Genomic DNA, 25,589 nt, shown 5'->3' with positions numbered 1-25,589 from the left:
AGAAAATGTAGGAAAAATTCTTCTGGATATTAGCCTAGGCAAAATAATTCATGACCATTACCTCAAAAGCAAATGCAACATAAGCAAAAGTTGACAAATACATGGGACTTAATTAAATGAAATGGCTCTGGAACTGAAAAAGATGTAATCAACAGAGTGATCAATCTACACATTAGGACAGAATATTTGTAACCTATGCATCCAACAAAGGTCTAATATCCAGAATCTACAAAGAACTGAAACAACTCTACAAGAATCAAATAATCCCTCCTGTCATCTTTCTAACTGAACATATTTAATGGTGTTTTTAAAGTCTATATCTGATAACTTCAATATTTCATTCACTTGTGTTCCTATTTATATTTTTATTTTTATCTCTATTTATTAAATTCCAGAAATTGCTATGAAGACTTGTGGCCCCTCTGAATAATGTTTTTTTCTTCCACAGAATTTTCACCCCATCTTCAGGTAGGCAACTCAGCCACGGGAGTCGATCACCATAATCCACTCAAAGACTGAGCTCATTCAAGCTGGTTTCCAGCCTATGTAAGGTTTTATTTTCCTCTGTCCATCCCTTCTCCTGCTATTGGTGTCCTAACTTAGAGCTTTGGGTACTACCTGTGGTCTTTAAACCCTTGCTTATTCTCAAACTGCACTTTATTTTTTTCCACATCAGGACTGTGGACAGCTGGAAACTCTGATTTTCACTGACTCATTGCTTATCTTCTTATTTTTTTGCCCTACAGAACTTAAAAATGCAGCAAATCCTTTAATATCAGACAGGACTGCCTTCTTTTCACTCTTCTTCTCTCCAGGATCTTGACTTCGCAGATTCCGAATTCCCTGGTAGTCCTGCCATGTGATTTTTATTTCTTCAAAATGGTCAGATTGATGAATCTCCGATCATTGTTTTCCTCTTAGCAGCAGACTTCAATAACAATTCTCAGCTGCTTTGCCCCATACACAAATTTGACAAGTGTCCCCAAAATTTTAAAAAAGAAAGAAAAACCATATCGAATATTAATTGATTTCTCTGTTTCATATCCTGGCTGCCTCAGTAGCTCTCAGATGTCTTCATACATCTGTATGTTTGAATTTATTCTGCTTTTCCAGCTGTTCTTGGTAGTGATGCTGCTTGCTACAAACGACTTCACTGGAGCCCAAGTGGAAAACTCCCATTGAATACTTTTAAAAACAAGATATGTTTAGAAATGCCAGATTGGTAGCAGAGTTTACATTCTCTGATTGGCCCACTGGCTTATAAATGGTCTAAAGGCCAAACTGTTTTTTAAAGGCATACACAGTTATCACTTCTCACACTGCTTTCTCCTATGTTGCAGGGCAGTGCAGTGCTCATGGGGTGATGTGCTTTGAGAGTGAATATGGATTTCCAAAGGGTCCGTAGTGCTCTTAGCTTCACCAGGAGAACCAGTTGTGTGTTTGCAGGGTGTCCCAGAAAAAGAAAATGCAAGACTCTTGTTCAAAATTTATTAAGAATTTCTCAACACTCCCAGAAAGCATATAGCAAATGCAAAGGCCTTCTAAGTATGGAGTCCTCTGCAACCGCACAGGCCACACAGTCCATGTCCGTGGTCTCTGGACTGCTAGACTCAGGAAACATGGAGAGGCAGAAAAACTCACTCCAGCTCTTCTTTCTTAAACTTTTTAAAGATTATAACTTGTTGATGAGGTCCAGGATATCGCAGATGGTTGTAAAGACATAATCACATATTTCTTTCTCCTTGGTGAATACATGCGCTTGTAGTTGAAGCTCACCTTTTGCAAGAGTAGAGCTGTTGATACAATGAGCAAGGATAAGTTTTGTTTTTGTTTTTGTTTTTTGAGACAGTCTCACTCAGTCACCAGGCACCAGGCTGGAGTGCAGTGGTGCAACCTCGGCTCACTGCAACCTTCGCTTCCCAGGTTCAAGCAATTCTCCTGCCTCAGCCTCCTGAGTAGCTGGGACTACAGGCGTGTGCCACCACACCCAGCTAATTTTTTTGTATTTTTAGTAGAGACAGGGTTCCACCATATTGGCCAGGATGGTCTCGATCTCTTGACCTCATGATCCACCCACCTCAGCCTCCCAAAGAAGGATAAGTTTTTAATGTCGTATTTTAAATAATTCATATCTGGGACTGCCATCTCTAGCTGTTGACTGAGGGAGTGTTAGAAGTGTTATTTCCCAAAAGAATGAGAATAAAATCTTCAAAATATCATAAGGAACAGCCATGAAATTATACACATATGTGGGGACATTAGACATCTGTGTCCCATCAAATCTTTGTCTTTCTCTGTAAGGCTCTACTTTGTAATTTCTCTAATTTATGGTTATAGTTGTCCACATTTTGTGGGCTGCTAATGTCAGCATTCTGCCTACAGATGCCTCATCTTTTAACAACTCTGACAGAGGTTTTCACTGCTCCTGTACTAAATAGTACTAATCTGTGAAGTAATAAAATGTGCTAAATGGCACACAGCATGATTAATTTGCATAATTCTTCAAAATCCTTCATGTCTCCTAAAAATATTATTAGAAAATGTTCATGTCCTCCTAGCAGGGTTTTCTCTATGTTTGTACTAAGCATAGGAACTGTAGCTTCCCTGTGATTTGCACAAATTGTGTGCCATTGAAGAAAACAAAAGCCTTCATGAGCTTCTCCAAGTAAGAATAGAGAGGACCCAACCCTAATCCTGTGATTGCAGCTATGATGTTCAGTAGTTCCTGAATGTTTGACACTGAAATAGACATGATTGAGGTTTTGCAGCTCTAATACCTAAAAGCCACTGCTTGTTTATGATCACAGTATAAAATTTTGTGATTAACTATTTTAAACACTCCAGACTTCTCATGACAATTCTAATTGAGTCAAGCTTGAAGAAAGCTATAGCCACCTCCTCTGTGACTACTGGGATGATGGTTGTTTCTCTGAAGTGTTGTTGAAATGACAGTTCCCTGGATTCCCCTGGCTCAACAGAGAGGCACACTCCTGATGCACGATGTGCATGATGTACAACAGGGGTGTACTTCTCTGTTGAGTCAAAACCCTTACAGAAAGAGGAACATTCAGATGGGCAGGTACAGGAACCAAGGTGAGCTCCCTGGGCTCTGGCCCCACAGTAATGTCTAGTGATGTGTGTCTGTGACTTTGTAAGCCCAAGAAGGCATGTTTTAGAGTGTTCTTTTCCCTCTGCTGTCTGCAAATGGCTTAAATGTTTAAGTGTTTACTAGCTCAGTGCCCTCTTAGCACCCAGGTTCTTGTCTGGAGTCCAGAAAGAATCAGGTCACACATGGACTTGAGGAGTAAATGTGAGGTTTTAACTGAGTGGTAGAGATGGCTCTTAGTGGGATGGGTGGAAAGCTGGAAGGGGGATGGAGTGGGAAGATGATCTTCCCCTGGAGTTTGGCTGTCCAGTGGCAGAGCTCCTCTCCAATCATCACCAGCTGAACTCCTCTTGGCATTCAGACTCTCCTTCTCCTCTCTCCTTGGCTGCGCCATTTTGCTGTTCTTCTGCTTATCTCTTTCTGGAGCTTGAGGCTCAAGGTTTATATGGGTACAGGATAGCGGGGTGTGGTGAGTCAGAAGGCAACTTTTTGGGCATGAAAACAGGAATGCCTGTTCTCATTTATAGCTGCTGGTGTCCAGGCCTGAGGGTGGGGTCTTTGCCAGGGAACTACCCTCTTCTACCCAGTAATACTGTCTCCTGTCCATATCATTGTGAATTGTCAAGACAGACAAGAGAACTGCTATAATTTAGCTTCTCTTTCAAGGCAGTTTCTAACACCAAAAATCATAACATCACCCCACATGAAAATCTCCAATTGACTAAAGCCCAATCATCTTAGCACATGAGATTGAAACATGTTGTTTGAAAATAAAATCACATCTGCTATGCACTCCTGTAGAATTGAACAAAGATTATTAATTTTTCTTATGCATTTTATTCTTTTTTAAATTTCACTCAGTATTTTAAAATGTCTGTGGTGAGAGGATGAGAGGATGAGGGTGTATATCCAGATATTGGTGTTGATACATATAAAATGCCTTTTATAAACTAAAGCACAATTATTTTTATGAAACCTATGGTATCCTCTTTACATTAATTTTAGATAACAAGAGATGCACTATATATAATTAATTAAATAACATATCATTTCTATCCTTTGGGTAATAATTTTAGCACCAGATATAATAGTAGCAGCTATTTTGTCTCATGAGAGAAACAATTTTTCATTTTTGTCTCTAATCTAACAGCAGTTTTTTAAAATAAAAGACAGAAAATCTTTTCTTAGCCTCCTTCAGCCCCACAGATCTGCTCTGGATGTTACTTGTTGACTTAGTTAAAACTGTGAAGTTAAAAGGCCATTCAATATTCTGAGTGCTTAAATATAAAGAGCAGAAAATATTGAAGCAGAGACTTATCAGTGCTAGTACATGGAATATCTGCTATTGGTGAATAGAGTTGTATTTTTAAAATATTTGACTGTCTAATTACTGATGATGAAATTTTAAACACTTGCTTTTTTCTGAAAGACGTTTCTATGTTTACTTTGTGAAAGAGAGCTTTTGGTTTGTGAGTAGCTTATTTAATTGCTAAAGAGTTTTAGTAAAAACAATGCAAAGAACATTTGAACTTTGAACAGTGTTTGATTTTATTGACTTGCAAACCAATTATCATGTTTCAAATATTAAAGACTCAGTCCCCTTAAATATTTATATACTACTAAAAATCATAAATCTGAATGCATTTAACAGGTTAAACATTTTGTTAACACATATATAATTTATTAAAAATGCAATTAAACACATTTAAAATTTTTAATTAAAATCACAATGCCAACAGAACAATTCTTTAAAATGCTTTAACATCTTAAAAGCAGATAAATTATAAACATACTCTGATTATAAAACTGATTGGAATTCTTGTCTTATCATAATCTAAAAATACTATTTATAAATAGTTTTTATAAGTATGGTTGTTTTAAATCGCTTCTTTTCATTATTGTTTTCATTTCTTTCCAAGTTTATATTTCTATGATCATCATAAATATACAAGGTTATAATGAAAAATAAATGTTCTCTTCGACAAGTCAAGATCTTAAGATCTGGAATCAGGCTGGGTGAGGTGGCTCAAGCCTGTAATCCCAGCACTTTGGGAGGCCGAGGAGGGTGGATCGCAAAGTCAAGAGATCGAGACCATCCTGGTCAACACGGTGAAACCCCGTCTCTACTAAAAATACAAAAAATTAGCTGGGCATGGTGGCGTGTGCCTGTAATCCCAGCTACTCAGGAGGCTGAGGCAGGAGAATTGCCTGAACCCAGGAGGCCGAGGTTGCAGTGAGCCGAGATCGCGCCATTGCCCTCCAGCCTGGGTAACAATAGCGAAACTCCGTCTCAAAAAAAAAAAAAAAAATCTGGAATCAATGATTTCTTATCAAGGCAAAGGTCTAATTTACGGTTGAGCCTAAACTGTGCCAAATCAATAATGTTTAATGTCCACACCTTCAGAGTAGCTTTGATTCACACAATTCACGGTTCACCCTGAAATGACGTACCATACTGTTATCATTACTCATGTTCTTGGAAGTATACTGTCACTACTAAAATTGTATAACTTTTAGATATAGCTAGAGAATTTTTCTCCTAGGAATGAAGTCTACTCTGCATTGAAGACATTCGACTAATTTGTTTCCTTGGAGTATTGTTAAATGTTTTTTCCTACTTATTTTTTTCTGTGTCATGACCAGTGCTAATTAACATTAGGGCTCTTCTTCTCGCAAGTTAATATGTATGTCAACCATTGTAAACGTTGTCCTGCATTTAGGGTAGGCATTGGTGAACTATCCTGGGCTTGCCACTGGTTTTATAAATAAAGTAAATAAAGTTTTGTTTAGACACAGCCGTAACTATTAATTTGTTGATTATGTATTATTCATGTGTTGATTATGGCTGTTTTGTAAGACAATAGCTGACTTGAGTAGTTGTGACAGATACCATATGGTCTGTGACGCCTAAAATGTTTACTGCCTCACCCCTTACTGAAAAATTTTACCAAATCCTGCTTTAGAAGCAGTACTTATTTTCTTCTATATTGACTTTGGTTAAGTCCTTGGTTTATTTTTTTCTTACATACAGAGATAGAGTTTGACTAATTATGAACAGGTGATTTCAATTTTCTTCTAAGACACAAAGATACAGTTCTCACCTTCCTTACAGTTAGTTGTGGTCATGTGACTTATTTCAGGAAATAGAGTATGAGTAGAACTAAGATTTGAACTATTTCATGAAGAATATAACACAATCCTTTATTAAATTTCTGAGTTCCAGGAGTTGTTTCATGCCTTCATACTGTTAGAAATTGACAGTAGAACAGTCTTTAAGTTGAAACTTTACATACTTCCCTTTAAATTTGGAAAGCATCTTTGATCCTTTGTAACAAAATGTTTCAGATTCGTTGTAATTTTTTTTTCACTTCGAGATATGGAACCAACTAGCCTGAGAAGCCTGGGTTCCTTTACTCAAGGACAGCAGCAGTACTGATATATGGGTGTTAGGATTACACTAAGAATTAGCTTTGGTTAAAAGTTCTCCTGCTGCTATTGACAGAGATAAAAAATACATTTTGAGTTTACATTTTTCCAATGTATTAGATAATCTTGTATTCCCACTGATTCTTGTGTATAGATATCCACTGGTGCTCTGTTATAATGACCCTGCTTTTTAGTAATCAACACTACAGTACCATTTAAGATACAATCAAATAACTTGTTAAATTTAGTTGTTTTCCTTCTTCTCACTGGCCAATAATGGCATCAGCACTTTGTTTGCAAAGAAATGTTGCAACAATATCCAGTGACTTAATTTTAAAGATAGATGTGACTTTGACTTTGAAAGTTGTACGAATAGGGACAAAGCAACATAATGTTTGAACAGCGTCCAGTGTGAGCGCTGTACTCACTGACAGGATAGCCTGCCAGGTACACGACACCAAGGGTGCTGGGAGTCCATGCCCGATCGTGCAGAAATGTGCAGTGCCCTATTTTGCTTCCTCCTCTGAACTGTCTTTCCTTCTGATCACATGGCTTTTGAGGACAATAGATGTCAAGCACACAGAATTACTATTTGTGATCTTTCACTACCAAAAGACATACAAACAAACCTGCCATCATCAGATTGTACAGTAAGGGTATGGTCAACATCTGGATGCACGGGTGACCTTCTGCAATTTGAGCCAAGCCAGTTACAAAATAAATTTCCTCATTTAGTATCCAAAGAGAACATTGAAAGGTTGATTTTTTTACTGAAAATTTGTAAACCTGAGTGTCTGTTCATCACAATTCTGGAACGCCTCGCAATGCCAGGGTAAATAAGGAGTCTAAGTGTCGGCTTTCAGCAATTACAGTTCTACCACTCAAGAGGGAAGAGCAATACCAGTGTTCTTCATACATCCGAAATGCATGCAGCACAGATACGTAAATTGAGAATCATAAACTGCGTAGTGTGCCTAAATTGCACTGCGTAGTGAGAAACTATCTTTATAAAAATTGTGAGGCTCCAGTTGCACAAGATGGCTCAAATGGCGAGAAGCTTCTCAAATAACTATTTGAAATCTAGATTGGTGCTGAATCATTACTTCTGTTTCACAAACATCCATTATTAATCTCTTAATTTACACTATAAGTAGTGCCTCCGAATGATCATCCTTAATATATCGATTGATGATCATTTCAAGTTATGATCAGATCATTACATTCTAGAGTTTCAAAAAGTAACACAAAATGTCTTCATTTGAATTGAGACTGACATAATCTAAACTGTATCCCTTTATTTTCCTCTTTATTGAAAATAAGAACACAATGATCAACTCCCGGAAGAACATTTGAAGAACACTAAGCTTTTAAAATACGTATGAACCTGAATGGAAACATCGTCTTATTACACTTGGAAATAGTGTTCTTAATCTTATTTTTTTTTCTTCTTTTCAATTTTTATTTTTGACCTAAATTAACCCTTTGTTTCCTTTTATTTATATGGATTACCTTTCCATTAACAGACCTGTAACAGGTGATCAAACAAAATGTTATTTCTTAGGAAGGTTTAAGGAACATAAACAGAAAAAGGCTCTATTCTAGAATGTATCATATTTTGAGGTAAGCAGAAAATTCTTGGACAAATTCTATAATAAAAAATGAGATACAATTTCTAACACTTTATTCTTATAAACAACAGAAATAATGTTTTAAAAGCAGAAAATTTGCAGAGGTAAGCAATATGGAAAATTCCTTTCATCTCTTCTGGTCACTTTTTCAAATACAGTCTCACACATGTGCAAACACACACACACACACACACACACAGACGCTGAAGACTTTAATTTTGTGAAAGCACTGAAAGGAAAAGTAATGTAGATGGAAATGAGAGCCTGGCAAGTTATTGCATTTTTGTTTTATCATAGATAAAATATAGAGTCTTTCCAATAGTCCTTCAGCTGATTCTCTTGTGAGTATTTGAATATCACTCCAATGTGTGGAACAAAACATCCACCTACTTGGATTAAAGTTCATCCTGTGGGAAGAACTAATGTCACAACTGCAGATGTGCCTCTGCAGCATACACACTTCAGAGGTCTTAGTGTGACAGAAGCTACAAGTCAGTCAAAATGGTTGGTTTTGACATCACAATTCTCAGCCAAAATAAAATTCCAAAAAGAGACTGGAAAATATTCTACCAGTAATTTAAATATAAGCTGTACGTGTTTTCATTTTACACCCAACCACTTCAGGGCAAAAAGACATTTTTTATTGCACAGACAGAAATAATACATCTTGAAAGCCAAAATCCTGATATCAGTTTAATACATTTATAAGATATTGCTTGAGTATGGCAAAATTTTACTTTCACAAACCTATCTTTAAAACTTTCCTCATAATAACTGAATCTTGTCTATATCATCATTCATTCTTTCCTAATTCTAAAATTAGCAGGTCTATTTTTGCTGTAAAATATAATTTTAAATTTAATTTCATATAAAACGCCAATTCTAATTCTCATTTTTTTCTTAACAAGCAAGTATTCCAACCTCATAATTTTTGCCAAGCCTTGACCAAGAAATGTTGTATTTAAAAATCAAATAACACAGACTTGTTCAAACTCTCAGAATGCTTGAGCCTGCAACTCCAGGAAAGCCTTTATCTAAAACCAATGAACTTTTCAGGGTTGTTGAAAAATGACCAGAGGGGCCAATTAGCTGTTGCACAATTGGAATCTTCCTGACGTTTTGTCAATAATTTATAAAATGGAGAGGGCAGAAGGGGTCACTGTCACTGAGGGGAAGTTAAAATTAAAATGTTCCTCTTACATTTTGTGCTGTAGAAAGCAAGAGGATAATTTTTTTTCAGAACAAACTCATTTCGATGTCAAACAGACACCAAATTGTGCCCTATCAAAAGCTAACAATTCTGCAGTAGTTATAATCTGTTTTTACATACTCTCTTACCTGCCTTAGATTTCAAATTGTTGGTTGATGCAAATACATTGCTTCAATTTTTTTCCTCTATGGATATTTCTATCCATTCCTATAATTCTACTAATTTCCATTGCTTCATTTCCTTGAAGAGAAGAATAATCAATCTTTTTTTTTCTTTTTTCAATCTGTAAATGAGAAATCTCAGTAGAAAAAAAAATGTATCATTTACATTTGGGTATTAGGCTTCAAATTTTATATTATTCACAAAGAAATGAATGTGAATTTCTTGTTTTACTTCCTTTACTAGCATACCCTGAAACTAAGAGTCCTATCATGAAAGTCCAATATTCAATTTAATTCTTAAACTTTTTGACAAATATGAAAAAAATTATGTGACAGTTTTATCATTTGGTGAGCTCATAAAAAGGCAGGATTGATTGAAAATGGCTGTATTTAAAGAATAGGAGCTGAGAGGGAGTGCAGGATAACCAGGTACATTCGCTTTGTGAAGGTCTGCATTTAGAGACTTTTGATACATAACATTTCATGGTCATGAGAACCCTGAGTTAACCAAAGACAGTGCTTGATGAAAAGATATTAACAGAATGACGTGACAACAGATGAAGCTGAGAATGATCAGGTCAAGCTGATGTGTCCATTTACTTAATTTTTTTGTTTGTTTTGGTTTTTGAGACGGCGTTTCGATCTTGTTGCCCAGCTGGAATGCAATGGTATGATCTCAGCTCACTGTAACCTCCAGCTTCTGGGTTCAAGTGATACTCCTGCCTCAGCCTCCCTAGTAGCTGGGATTACAGGCATCTGCCACCATACCCAGCTAATTTTTGTAATTTTAGTAGAGACGGAGTTGCACCATGTTGGCCAGGCTGGTCTTGAACTCCTGACCCCAGGTGATCCACCTGCCTTGGCCTTCCAAAGTGCTGGGATCACAGGCGTGAGCCACTGTGCCTGGCTTGAACATAAAATTCTTTAGTTGAAAATAAATTTACCACATTAGTATCCAGAAGAGTCTTTTAAAACCTGGTTCTCTTTTAGTTTTTGAACAGAATTAACATGAATGATTTCTTCTCAGCCTCTGTCTTAAGTTTGGTTAAAATCATTTCCCTATGCCATGAAATGAAAGGCCAAATTCTGATGCAAGGAAAGGGGAGATAAAAGAATAGGAGCGCATATTAAGTACCCAAAATTCATTCAGAGACATGTAAAGGACGCAGATCAACACGTGACCACTCAGAAAAGTAATGTAACCCACAAACTTTACCAGGTAGATTCATCTCTTAAGTGCCTTTGAACTGTTCCGGAGTCATCCCAGCACCCGAAAATCTTGGCACGTGCTCCCAGGTCTTTTGTGTGTTGGGAAAGTAGTCCCTCCATTCAATCCATGACGCTACCTGCATTCCTCTGATCATATGTAACCATGGTTCCACCTCCTCATTTTTTTGCTTTTATCCTCTACTTTGGGCAGTCCTACCCTACTTCCTTGCCTTAAATTGCAACTTGACATAGGAGGACCCTGAAACCTTGATTTGACCTCAATTCAGACCCATCAAGACTGACTCACTTAGGCAACTCCTTCTGTATCAAACTGTGTCCGGGTACATCCTTCTCAGCCACGTCCAAATCACTTGGGCCTCTGTGAAATACTTCTGTAGATACTGCTTCAGTGATGCCTATATTCCTCCCTGTTCTTTTTTTGCCCTCAGCATAGACCTGTCTCATGGTTATTCACTAACTTCTTCCCTGAATGCTCACTTTTAGAGTAACAAAGTCTTTTGAAAATCTACCTAACTGTTGTCTTGGCAATTCACAAAATCATAAAATAGATAAATCTCACCTTACCTTTTTCTGCCATCCATTAAATGACATTGAAATGGGAAACGTTCCCTTGTCTCCCTCATATGGAGTGTAGTGAGGGCACGACTCAACTTCTTCAGTGCCCTGCTGTTCAAACCTCTAGGGGAGCATACAGATGGGCAGGCTGCAGGGCTCTGACCCCACGGCAGTGTCTAGGGGTGAATGTTTATAGCTCCTGAAGCCCCCGTGGGCGTGTGTTACAGGGTGCTCTTTTAGTGTAGCCGTCCATAGGTGGCTTGTTTTAGTCGGCTCAGTGAGACCCCTGCATTATGGCAAGGGCAGAGGGCTTTCTGTAGCCTAGGGTTCTTGCCTTGGTGTACCAGAAGAATCAGATCACACGTGAGCTCAGAGAATAAGTGCAAGGTTTTATTGAGTGAAGCAGCTCTCAGCAGATGGGGAGCCAGAAGGGAGATGACTTTCCCCTGGAGTTGTGCGGCTCAGCAGCCCAGGATCTGCTCCGAATGCCCTGACCAAACGCCATGCTGTTCTGCTGGTCAGCGGCCTGCAGGCCTGGCGGTGCCTGCTGATGGGCTCTGCTGGACCTCCAGCTGCCTGTGCGTTCCTCCAGTGACAGGCTTCTCTCCACCCCCAGCCACCTGTGTGCCTGCTAGGGTCCGATATTATTATTATTATTATTATTACTTTTTTTGAGGCAGAGTCTCGCACTGTCGCTGGGCTGGCGTGCAATGGTGCGATCTCCGCTCACTGCAACCTCTGCCTCCTGGGTTTAAGCGATTCTCCTGCCTCAGCCTCTGAGTAGCTGGGATTACAGGCCGGCGACACCATGCCCAGCCAATTTTTTGTATTTTTAGTAGAGATGGGATCTCATGATTTTGGCCTGGCCTGCTGCTTCACCAGCCTTGGTCTCCCGCAGTGCTGGGATTACAGGCTTGAGCCTAGGCGCCAGTCTTGGGGTTTTTTTTCTTTTTTTTCTTTTTTTATAGGTACAGGATGGGGCATGGCAGGTCAGGGTGGTCTGGGGAAATGCCTGTCCTCACTTAGGTCTGCGGGGGTGGAGCCCTAGCCAGGGACCTCGCCCTCCTCTACCCAGCACTTCGCTTCCTCCCTTCCATATCGTTTAAAGGGCCCATGCTCTTGCCTTCCTAGCACTTCCGAATCAACATCAAAACAAATTAGCTGAGTAATTTCACCTGAACAGCAATAGTGGTCATTTGAATCAAACTGACATTCATTGTCCAGCCAACGACCACAACATACTCATTCCCACAAGGACCCATGAAGTATTCATTAACATAGTCCACATTTGGTGCCATTAATCACATCTGAACAAACCTGAAGGGACAGAAATCACGCAAAGTATGTTCTCACCTCACAATGAAACTAACCTAGAAATCAGCAACAGAAAATTAGCTATGAAGTTCCTAATATATGGAAATTAAACAGCATACTTCTGAATAATCCACTAGTCAGAGACCTCTCAAGCTAAAAATTTTAAATATGTTGAACATATTACAAAGTAATTTCAGTTTCCTGAATAATTGCTCCCGGAGATGGCACAGAATCTCAGACCCTGATTTTATGGAATGGGGTCATTGGGCATGTCAACCCAAGTGGTCTTTCTCTCTCAACATTTCCCATTAATCTGAGGGTAAAATTCAGTTTTTTTCTAGGAAATGCCCCCTGGGTTTTTCTTCTTTCTCATATTTTCTTGGCTAGCCTGGTTAGAGTGTTATCAATTTTATTTATCTTTTTAAAGAACCTGCTTTTAGTAGCGTTTATTTTATCTATTGTTTCACATCTTTCATTTTTTCTGATTTTTTTCTATTTTTTGCATTACTCTTTATACTCTAGTCTCCTTAAATAGCAACTTACTGATTTTAGATTTTTCTTTTTTCTAATAAATGCTTTTAATGTTATACATTATCCTCTTAACAATGCTTTTGCTATATCTCACAAATTCAGATAAGTTGTATTTTTATTCTATTTTATTTATTTGAGACAGAGTCTCACTCTGTTGCCCAGGCTGGAGTGCAGTGGGGCAATCTTGGCTCACTGCAACTTCAGCCTCCTGGATTCAAGTGATTCTCATGCCTCAGCCTTTTATGTAGCTGGGACTAATTTTGGTATCTTTATTAGAAATGGGGTTTCACCATGTTGGCCAGGCTGGCCTCAAACTCCTGGCCTCAAGTGATCTGCCTGCCTCAGCCTCCCAAAGTGCTGGGATTACAAGTGTTAACCACTGTGTCTGGCCTGTATTTTTATTTTCAATTAGTTTAATATATTTAAAAGTTTTAACTTGATAAGTCTTTGACTAGTGGATATTTAGAAGTACACTGTTTAATTTCCATATATTAGGAACTTCATAGCTAACTTTCTATTATTGACTTCTAGGTTAGTCTCATTGTGGTCTGAGAACATACTTAGTATAATTTCTATCCTTTTAAGTTTGTTCAGGTGTGACTGATGGCATAGGATGTTATCTTAATGAATACTTCATGGGTCCGTGAGAGAATCTGTGCTGTTTGTCTGATGGACTATTGTGTGAATGTTAATTTGACTCAGTTGATTGGTATTGCTATTCGGGTCAAATGTCTTATTGATTCTCTGCCTGCTTGATCTATCAATTGCTGACAGGAGTATGCTGAGGTCTCCAACTACAAAAGTGAATTTCTCTATTTCTTCTGCTAGTTTTTAAAATTTATGCCTTATGTATGCTTTATGCACTTTTGTCCTCAGTTACTAAGTCCATTAAAATGAAGACTATTGTGCCTTCTTGGAGAATTGGCATCTTTGTCATTATCCCTCTTTATTCCTGAAAATTGTCCAGACTGCTTTCTCCAAAATAAATTTGCATACTCTAGCTTTCTTTTGATGACCATTAATGTGGCTGGGTCTTTATGCTTAAAGTGAGTATCTTGTAGACAACATATATTTGAGTCTTATTTCTTTATCCACTAATAAGTAGCCTATGTCTTTTGTGTATTTAGACTATGAACATTTAGAGTGATTGTCTATAAGTTAGGTCAATATCTACCATGTTTATAATTCTTTTGTATTCATTGCATTTGGTGTTTGTTTCTCCCTTTTTCTGCTTTTGATTTTAACAGAACGTGTTATAAAATTGCATTTTTCCTTAGTATATCAATTGATTTCTTCATAAAAAAATTTTCAGGCCCGGTGCAGTGACTCACGCCTATAATCCCAGTACTTTGGGAGGCCGAGGCAGGTGCATCACTTGAGGCCAGGAGTTCGAGATCAGCCTGGCCAACACAGCAAAAACCTAACCCTATTAAAAAATACCAAAATTAGCTGAATGTGATGGCATGTGCCAGCTGATCAGGAGGCTGAGAAAGCTCTTTCCCCTGGAGCGTAAGCCTTTGTTATGGAAAAGTCTCTGGTGACTTTCATAAGCATTCCTTTTTACTTTTCCATGCCAGAGCTAAGAGGGCATCATTCCTGGCTCCTCCTGAGAACCTGATTGAGTATGTGGAGGCAAAGCATAGGAGGTCCTGGGTGTCCCAGTTAAAGCTGCAGATCTAGAAGAATTTTGCTCTCACACTAGTCCACACAGCATCTAACAATTCTTAATAATGACCATTTGTGTGTTTCTACCATTTTAAGTCTCCACTGACTTCCTTCTCTCCAGATAAGCAGATTTCAGCTGCCTGTGGCTTTAGGGATGATCTTGTCTCTAAATTTTGGGGTGGTAGTTTGTGCTGCAGCTTCAGTCCTCTAATGGGTCCTAGAAAAGTGGTTGATATTCATTTTGTTCAATATTTTTGTTTTACAGTCAATTTTTGAGTGTAGATCTATATTTAAAATCTATTTTGGTGCTTCCTGGTAGAGATTTTAAAATGGCAATGATGAATGTAATATGGAAGTAGAAAACCAATACACAGACACAGTCAAATATAAGGCAAATATCTTTACAGAAAAGAAATGTGTCTGAAGCACAAAAAATTGGAAAAAAAAAAGCTAAAATTTCTGTCTTGCTGAGGCTGGCTTCTGAATAACTTTTTATTTTTATTTTTTTAAATTTTAAGTTCTGGGATACATGTGCTGAACATGCAGGTTTGTTACACAGGTATATGTGTGCCATGGTGGTTTGCTGCACCTATCAACCCGTCACCTAGGTCTTAAGCAGTACAACTTTGAAAACTGTTTTCCCAAAGATTGTTGCTCAGTATGTATTAATACTTCAAACTTCATTCTACATTTACCTAGGTACGTACGTGTAAAAATTTCTCTAGAGAATACAGCTAGCAAAGGAATTGCTGAGTCACAGGGACAATGTGCCTTTGGAACTTTCCTGGCTGTTGTCAAATTGATTTCCAAGTTTTAACAATCTATACTCCACAAGCACAGTTATGAGAATTTCTGTTTCTCTACATCTTCCCCAAACCAGGTGTTGTGTGAATTGTTCAGATTCACACTGAATGATTTTTTAAAATGGAGATTTTGTATTTTGTGAACTTGCCTGTTTATACCTGTTGCCCATTTTTAAAATTGGGTTTCTTTTATGCTTCTGACTTTAGGAGTTCCCTGCACATTCTTTGTCCTGGCTACAATCTAAGTTCCCTTCTGAGCACTTTACTGACACTCTGTGCCAAGGTCACATACGTAATTCCAAATCCCACACATACTCTGGGTTCTCATCCCACCCAATGCATCCACATTATTCATGAAGTTGACTACCTCTTTCTTTTGTCAATTTATTCTCTCTTAAGGTTTGTGGCTTCTTAATTATTTCCATTCCCTTTTTATTCCCCTAGAGATTTCTTTTTAAACCTATGAATTATCAGTGCCAAGAACATCATGCAGCATGTATGGGATAATTAACCAATAGATTTAAGTGCATAGTTTCCAGTGAATCATTTCCAATACGATTAAAAAAAACCGGGATTTTGGGAAAATACACATTGCCGCTCTTGTCCTGGCTGTCTCCCCAGCTAGAAGGGGCACCCATCCAAGTGTCTAGGGTTCCATCCAGGTTTGACATCCTATTAATTTCCACAAAGCTTTATTCTTCCTTTTCCCCTAAGTGTATTCATCAGGTGTTGCAATCAGTGGACTTTTTAAATGAACTTTGATCCTGACACTTGGTAACGTTTATTCTGACAAGCTTGGGTACAGGCACCAGCAATTCTGTTAAATTATAAAGTGAGTATGTGATGTACTAAAATAGTATCTAGAAGAGGTCATCACACTCTCTCTCCCTGGTAACTAAGATAGAATACAAGGCTAGCTATCCACAGGAAAATAGTGATTAGTTTACCTGCTGAGATGTCTCAAATTCCTGAACTAAAATGGTTCACTTCTCCTTTATTTATTTTCCTTTTTTCTCCTTCCTCTTCCTTCTCTTATTCTTCTTTGATGTGCAGAATTCTGAAAATAAAACAAAAACATTTAACACTCTTCCAAGTTTAAAATATTTTAAAGGGCTAAGCTCTTTTTATTCTGAAATATCAAAATATTAGGACGTATGTGAAAATGTTTTTAATATTTTATTAAATAATTACAATTTATTGATATCAGAGATTTAAAAATTACTTTAATAGCAGAGAAACTGAAAATTTCAGGTTGGTCTTTTATAACTACAAATTAACAAATGGTACTAGTTTTTTGTTTCCTAAAAATTAAATGTGACAAAATCTGATTTAACAGAAACTAAATAAATGTACAGGTCTACTGTGATGAAAATAAAGATCAATGCTTTTTAGAATTTAGAGTACAACCTATTTGAAATTATTTTAATTACATATATATATATTTGAGACAGAGTCTCACTGTGTCAGCAGGTGCCAGGCTGAAGTGCAGTGGCACAATCTTGGCTCACTGCAACCTCCGCCTCCCAGGTTCAAGCAATTCTCCTGCTTCAGCCCCCCTATTAGCTTGGACTACAGGTGCATGCCACCATGCCCAGCTAATTTTTGTATTTTTAGAATAGATGGGGTTTCACCATGTTGGCCAGGATGGTTTCGATCTCTTGACCTTGTGATCCGCCTGCCTCAGCCTCCCAAAGTGCTGGGATTACAAGCTTGAGCCACCATGCCTGGCCAATTGCTTCTATATTTTAACCAAGAAGTAAAAAGTATAGTATGGAAATAGAATTAGGAAAGCCCTTTCTTTCCCATCTTCCTTCTCATCTCTCCTCTCACAGTCCACTCAATAGGATAGTAAATAGTAAAATTAATTCTCTTGCATCTTGAAAATTATTATGTATTGGAAATTAAAATAAATTATTTGGATGAACTTCTCTATTGTAATTTTAAAAAAGGGTACTCTGACAAAAAAGCATTGATTTTCTTTTAAAAACTGCAAAGTATGATGATAAAATAGAATGGAAAGGGGTAGCTATATTTTATATATATAAATTATATATATAATAAATATAAAATATGTATATGAATTATAGGGGCAGCTATATTATATATATATAATGGGAATGGATGAATACACATTTATATTTATATACAAAATTTATATATATTAGAATTTATATATTTTATATATACAAATATATAAAGCATATATATTTTTATATATATTTAAATATATATATATTTTTAAATAATATATATTAGAAGTGGTGCTAACAGTGGGGTAATGAAAACCAAGTCCACATTTTACATTTTATCTTTCAATCACAAGTGAAATGGGGAAGTGGAATGAAGAGGCAGTGGAGCCCACCCTGATGGCAGGGGTGGGCTGGCTTTCCTCCTGGCCCACGTGTCTGTGATGCTCCCAGGATGGTCTTCATTTGTAAATAAGCTACATGCAAATTCCTCCTTTCTACTTACCCCTCGTCAAATGCTACCGCAATACAACCAGAGCCATGTAAACCACATGCATGAAGGCAAATGAAGAGACAAGCCCTGGATTTTAGTTTTTGAAGGGGCCAGCACCTCAAAACATTGGATCCTTTGAAGAAACAAGGTCTCTGGTGACTTCCTCCAGGCAAGCAGGAGGAGCAAGAGAAGACCCACCATCCTGGCAGGTAGGGTGGAAGTGGGTAAATGTGAAGTCTTCGTGGTTCTGTGAAAATCTCTGTCTCATTCATACTGTTTTCATGTCACTCTTTCTGAAAAGTTCTAGTTTTTGCATGTTTATTAGGGACCACCCACACTGAAAAGGAAGAATAACATGAGAAATTCACTTAGTGTTCAACAAATGTAGTGAAACTCACACATTCCAACGAACTTTTCCTATTTATTGTTTTTTTTTCTTATTTTTTATTTTATTTATTTATTTATTTATTGAGATGGAGTCTTGCACTGTCGCCCCGGCCAGAGTGCAGTGCCTCATTCTGGGCTCACTGCACCCCTCTCCTCCCAGGTTCAAGAGATTCTTCTGCATCAGCCTCCTGTGTAGCTGGGATTACAGGTGCCTACCGCCGCACCCCCGTAATTTTGCATTTTAGGTATAGACAGGGTTTTGCCATCTTGACCAGGGTGACCTCAAACTCCTGACCTTGTGATCCACCCGCCTCAGCCTCCCAAAGTGCTAGGATTACAAGCGTGAGCCACTGTGCCTGGCCTCCCCTTTAAATTAACTACCTAAAATTACAGTTGACCCTAGAACAACCTGGGCTTAGACATGCTGACCCTGAGGCAGTGGAATACTCAGGTATAACTTTTGACTTTCCCCAAACTTAGCTGCTCATAGCCTGTGGTTAATCAAAAGCCTCACCCATAACATAAACAATCAATTAACCATATTTGTATGTTATATGCATGCTATATTCTTACAATACAGTAAGCTAGAGGGAAGGCAATGTTATTAAGAAAATCAAATCATAAGGAAGAGAAAACAGATTTACTATTCACACAGTAGACGTGCATTGTCATAAAGGTCTTCATCCTCACTCTACACTGAGTAGGAGGAGGAGAAAGAGGAGGAGTTGGTCTTGCTGTCTCACACGTGGCAGAGGCGGAAGGAAATCTATATGTAAGTGAGCTTGTGCAGTACTAACCCGTGTTGTTCAAGGGTCCACTGTATGTAATGTCGTTATTACTCAAAATACTTCTCCAAGTTCTTTTTTATTTTTGCAATCTTTTCCAAGAAAATAGTCTCACATTTGCAAATTTTTTATTCTTTTGGAAATAATTTTATTTTTATAATAAACAGTCCTAAATTTTAAGTAGCATCTTATAAATATTGTTAAACAATGTGAATTTTTTTTGTTTTGAAGTGTTGTGCTTACATAATTATGTGGCTTATAGAATGTCAACAGAAATAATTACCACTATGATCAAGAGGCATTATTGAAATTTGTCAACAGTGGGTAACTACACAGAAGTACAATATTCACGTAAATATATATTTTAACATGCTGTCACTTTATTTTAGTATCACAATTCAAAAGAAAAACAATTCACCCAAGTGGTATAAGTTGGTATTTCCTAGAGACGTGAAGACCATGAATACAGTGAAGACCCATTACATTTGCACTAATCTTTATGATAAAGCAAATTAAAAAGGTGATCCAAACTATAAACCATTTCATTTGAACTCTTAGCATTTTCTATTTGTTCTGAGTCTAGGACTGAAAAATATCATTTTTAAACTTTCAAAACATATCCCAATGAAAACTTGGGGGTTCTGATGACTGTAGACCATTCCTTTTACATATAAAATTGTTGATGCTGACCCTCTCCTAAACATGGTGTGGTCTCTAAGCTGTTTTGCCAGCATGGGTGATAGGTCTATCCCATTCCCTTCAAATGCTCTGTCTTGTCCCTTTATAACCACAGCTCACTTTTGCCAGACAGCTGCCTGGAGTTTGAAGAACATGTGTTGGAACTGTGGGTCTATGCACAGCAAATTGAACTATACACAGTATTATGCAACAGTTTGGCACTACATTTTTATAAAAGAACTTCGATACCTATTTGAAAATGAAGTGCACCCTTGTTCTGTAAGATCACATACAGGGGGCCGGGCATGGTGGCTCACGCCTGTAATCCCAGCACTTTGGGAAGCTGAGGAGGGCAGATCACGAGGTCAAGAGATCGAGACCATCTTGGCCAACATGGTGAAACCCCGTCTCTACTAAAAATACAAAAATTAGCTGGGTGTGGTGGTACGCACCTGTGGTCCCAGCTACTCGGGAGTCTGAGGGAGGAGAATTGCTTGAACCCATGAGGCGGAGGTTGCAGTGAGCCAATATCCCGCCACCTACTGCACTCCAGCCTGGCACCTGGTGACGGACCAAGACTCTGTCTCAAAAAAAAAAAAAAACTCACATACAGGAGCCTACCCACCTGGAATATTAATCTGATAACCAAGTAAGAGAGATAGAGAGGAGGGCTGTATTATCCTTTACACGACATCCAATGTAATCATGTAAATCATGAGTTCATATATTCACATGTATCTTGTAATTATAAATTTTCTTAGATTATCATTTATAAATGATGAAGTTCCCTGATCATATCCATCCATATAATTGGTAGCTTAAAACAGAAATCTAATCAACACGGGCAATGCATTGCAAGAGATTAATAGCTAATCAGCATCCCATCAATTCTATTTTCCCTATCATGTATTATTGGGCATTTTTTCCATTGTATCCTTTGGATAATCTCTAATTATAATTTTAGCTTGAAGTATTTGTTTTTTCTCATAAACTTCAAAATTTAATGTAAAATGTCATTTTAGCAAATTTTCAAAGTATTGTAGTGGCACAAAATTCCACCATCTAAGAAATAATTTTGAAGACTGCTGCACCATGAAATGGCAATTGCACAGCTTTAATTCTCTCTTAAGAGAGAAGAAAAGCATATGTCAAATCACCTTAGCTATAGATCCTTCAGGCAAAATGTATCCCTTTTTTTTTGGCACTGTCAAGAACTTAATAAATCAGCGATAACTGAGTTACAATGTCAGTGCCCGCTAGGACTGAGAAAAACCTACCACTTTTCCACAATTCAGTAATATATTAACCATGGTACCCCAGTTCTTTGTGTGTTAATAAGAAAACAATATCTTCCTAATCACTGGGAGACACTGTCAAATTTCCAAGAGACTAGAACTATTGTCACAAGAGATTAAGCTGGGCGATATAAATGTTCTTGCTAAAAGGTTTTAAGTCTTTGCTTATTTATAGAAATAATCTTTTCTCCTCTGTCTCATCACTCACTGTTTTTAAAATACCAACAATGTGGATGGCAATTTAGATTCCTACAGCTTTTAAAACTTATTTGTTATTTTAAATCACCTAAATGTGACTTGGTGAATTTCAGTAGAAAATTATTTTCTAAGGGCTGGAAGTAAACTCGTTAAAACTGGGAAACTTATTAAACCCAGAAAGATAGGCTAGGGCTAAGGACACAGCCTGGCTCATTGATCACCAATGACAGCAAGTAGTGACCTCATGCAAACAGAATGTAAACTTCCAAACTCATTGATAGCATTCCTGGCTTGGGGTTAGAATTTATGTCCTCTCCTTATAAACTGTTTGACTTAGATGATGAATGGTGGTAAAGGTAAAATGCTGCGAAACTGCTGAAAACACAGCTGCATTCAGGTTATTTTAAGTCTGGCTTTCTTTGAAGTTCATGTACAGCCTTGAAATCCTATAAAAGAGAAGTTATCAAAATTGCCTTGCCTTTCTTATTTTAGGAAGGAAAACTCATCTTACCAATACAATTTATGCCAAGTAATTTTGTGAAAATAATGTTTAACTTCCAACTTTGATTTTCTTTTTAATTTGACAAGATATAGATTTTGACTACCCATATTTCTTATTTTTTTTGCCGTTACATATTCAGACTAATTTTTAAAATGTGATTTTAAATACTGTTCATGAAAGAAGCCTAAATAGATTTGGGATTCTTTTGCTTGTAGTCATTTTTTTGTTAGGTTGTTTTGGACATAGCAGAAATGTTTCCAAATTGGCTGAATCTTCCAAAATTTTCCAAATAAGTTGTCATTTCAATATTTTGCTACCACAAAATATTCTCTTTTATTTATCCACGGTTAATTCGTCTCACTAATGTTTATTGAGGATGTGTCCCTGCATTCAATTACATGATATGTTATAGTAAAGATCGGGAAATCAAACAAGATTCATAAAAATACAAAAGGAGTAAAAAACAATAATGCACATATTCACGAAATCACTTCTACTATTTATTGAGCAACTGGTAATAATGTGTAGTGTTTCACATGCTATAAATAACATCTCTGAAAAGCTGAATATTATAAGACTATAGAGCCTGTATTAGGTCCTCTATTTCCTTATAGATGAGGAAACTGAGGCTAAGAGAGGCGTCTGCAAAGCAGGAACATAATAAGGAGCATATCCAGGATTCATCCAGAGGCCACAGGAAAGTCAGAAAGGAGTAAATATAAGTTTACTCACTAGAGGGTATGGGAAATCAGACGGGAAACAGCCCTATGATTAAAGTGACTGTCGAAGGATCAATGCAAGAGGTGGAATTCAGATTGCATCAGAGATTGGATGCATCCAGCCAGTTGGAGAGAACGGAGAGCTGGATGCAGTCACTTGTACCTTACAGTACTCTTTCAGAGATTAATACACTCTGGGAAGAGTAGGATACTCCCTTTGAACGGCCTGGAAATTCCCTTACGTGGGCACATGCTGGTTCATCCTATCTCACAAGTTGACTTCTACTCCTGACAGAACAGTCATATTTCACAAAGTAACTTTTGAAGGCCTCCAAATCCTCTCAACAGAAAGAATCCACCACTTCAGTGGTTTTTTGTCTATTTGTTTTTTTAATTAACAGAAATTGTGTGCATATGTACTTATCATTACAACAGAATGTTTTGGTGTAGGCAGGCATTGTGCAACGCCTCGGATTGGGCTAATTAGCATATGCTTTCCCTCACAGGCTTATCATTTGTGTGTGTGTGTGTGTGTGTGTGTGTGTGATGAGAACACTTAAATACCTACGGTCTTTGCCATTTTTAAGAATTCATCACGCTGTTATTAACTCTGCTGCCGTGGTTTCTTTAAATTCTACTAAGTGTCACTAAACTCCACATAGGAAAACGTCACAGAAGAGGGTCACCTGGAACCACTGGAAGACCCAGTCTACTTCTGTGATGACTACAAAGAGGCCATTTGCCATGATTGCAGCTCCAACCCATCCCCTGAGCTCTAGACTGGAGATATCATTGCCTATTTGGGTACCAGAGGCATCTCACACTTGCTATATTCAGAACTAAACTCTTGTTTTCCCCCAACAAAATCTCTCATCCCAACCTTCCTCATCTAGTAAGTGGCAACTCTGTGTGTTTATTCAAAACCAAAACCCGGAAGTCACTTCTGACACTCTTCTTTGTCTTATATCTTAACTCCTTTGATCTTTCTTCAGAATATATTCTGAATAGAAGGGAGTATCACCAATCTCTCCAATATTATCTTAATCCAAACATCAACCTCTGACCTGAGCACCCTCAGCAGCTTCCTTGCAGACCTGCCTGTCTCCTCCTGCTGTTCCTTGTGGTCCATTCTCCATGTAGTAGCTCAGGGGGACCTTCTACAAGTAAAAACAATGGCATCATTCCTCTGCCCCAACCTGCAGTGGCTTTCCATTTCATGTAACATAAAATCCAAAGGCGTTTCAGTGTCTCTTGGGGATACGGAATTACTTAGGGATTGAATTCTCTGCTCCAGCTCACTCAGTCTCACCCAGACTCCTGGCTCCCTGGCTCTGCCCAGAGCACACGAGGTCCCTACCCACATCAGGCCCTTGGCACTTGCTCCTCCTGGGCCTGGAATGCACACCCCCAAATGTCTGCAGAGCCTGCTTTCTCATCCTGTTTAGGTCTCTGCTTCAGTGTCTCCTTATTAAAGAGTCTTTTCCCAAGTACCCTGTATTCAATAATACTTCTCCAGAGATCCTTCTCCCTGGGCCACCATGTGTGGCAGTGCCTTGTGCCCAACACATGGGTGCCTGGGGAGAAGGTGGGCCAGGCCTGTGATCCACCTTTAAATTTTTTAAAAGGTTGTCTTTTTAACTTATAGTGGGGTTATATTCCAAAAAAACCCATCATAAGTTGAAAATATCATCAGTTTAAAATGCATTTAATAACCTGATACATCTATTATAAAAATGAAAAATTGTATAACGAGTCAAACCACAGTGAGTCAGTAACCATCTGTTTATATATACCTGCAAACACATATGTACACACGCATTTAAAATATCATCTATATATATGTTTACAGAATAATTATACATATGGTTATATATATACACGAAACCTCTCTCCCACCAGAAATTAGCTTAACCTCCACCAGAATATAAGCTTAGCAAAACAGAAAGTTTATTTTGCTGTATTCTGGGTCACCCAGCTTCCAGAACAGTGCTAGCATTTGGTGAGCAAAACACAAGAATCTGTTCATGAATTAATGGATAAGCCAATAAATAAATGTATGGGTGTGGGAAACATGTTCTAAATGGATCTGAGCATAGAAGTTCCAAAACGATTTAAAATAGTCAGAAGCTATTTTAATATTTAAAACAAAACTCAACACTCAAAGAATGAAGGCACGATTGAGATAGTGGATTAAGTTAGAAAGGGTGATGTGTGACGTGCTTGTTGAATATGTTTGAAAAAGAGGCTGCAGCTTTTGTAGACCTGCACATTTGTTTTGGGGGGACAGTCTTTTCTTTTTTCTTTTTTCGAGACAGAGTCTGGCTCTGTCACCCAGGCTGGAGTGCAATGGTGCAATCTTGGCTCACTGAAACCTCCATCTCCCGGGTTCAACTGATTCTCCTGCCCCACCCCCCCGAATAGCTGGGATTACAGGCATGCGCCATTATGCCCAGCTAATTTTTGTAGAGATGGGGTGTCACCATGTTGGCCAGGCTGGTCTTGAACTCCTGATCTCAGGTGATCCACCCACCTCGGCCTCCCAAAGTGCTGGGATTGTAGGCGTGAGCCACCAGGTCCAGCCTCTGCACTTGTTAATTCAGGGTAATTGCTTTAATTTATGTGTCCCAATGTGGCATGTTATAGAATGGGTGATTTGGTTTGAACACATTTAACCAAAGTCATAAGAAAGGGAAAATTATATTGCATTATAGGAGTTTTAATAAAAAGTCGATTTCCTTTATCTCTAGCCTTTACAATCTGCATGAATCAGATGAATCAAATAACTAGCTGATTTTCTTCTTGAAGATCTTGCAGAGCATTTGCATCACATAATAAGTCTAAAGAGTTATATAGATGATAATTCTTATAATATTATATATTACAAGACAGATGGCTAAATGGAAACCTGGAGGGTTCAAGTGCTTTGCCACATTGAT

The sequence above is a fragment of the Callithrix jacchus genome, chromosome 7 (assembly GCF_049354715.1).
Source record: "Callithrix jacchus isolate 240 chromosome 7, calJac240_pri, whole genome shotgun sequence".
In the NCBI taxonomy this organism is placed as follows: Eukaryota; Metazoa; Chordata; class Mammalia; order Primates; family Cebidae; genus Callithrix; species Callithrix jacchus.
Note: the sequence above shows the minus strand (reverse complement) of the source record.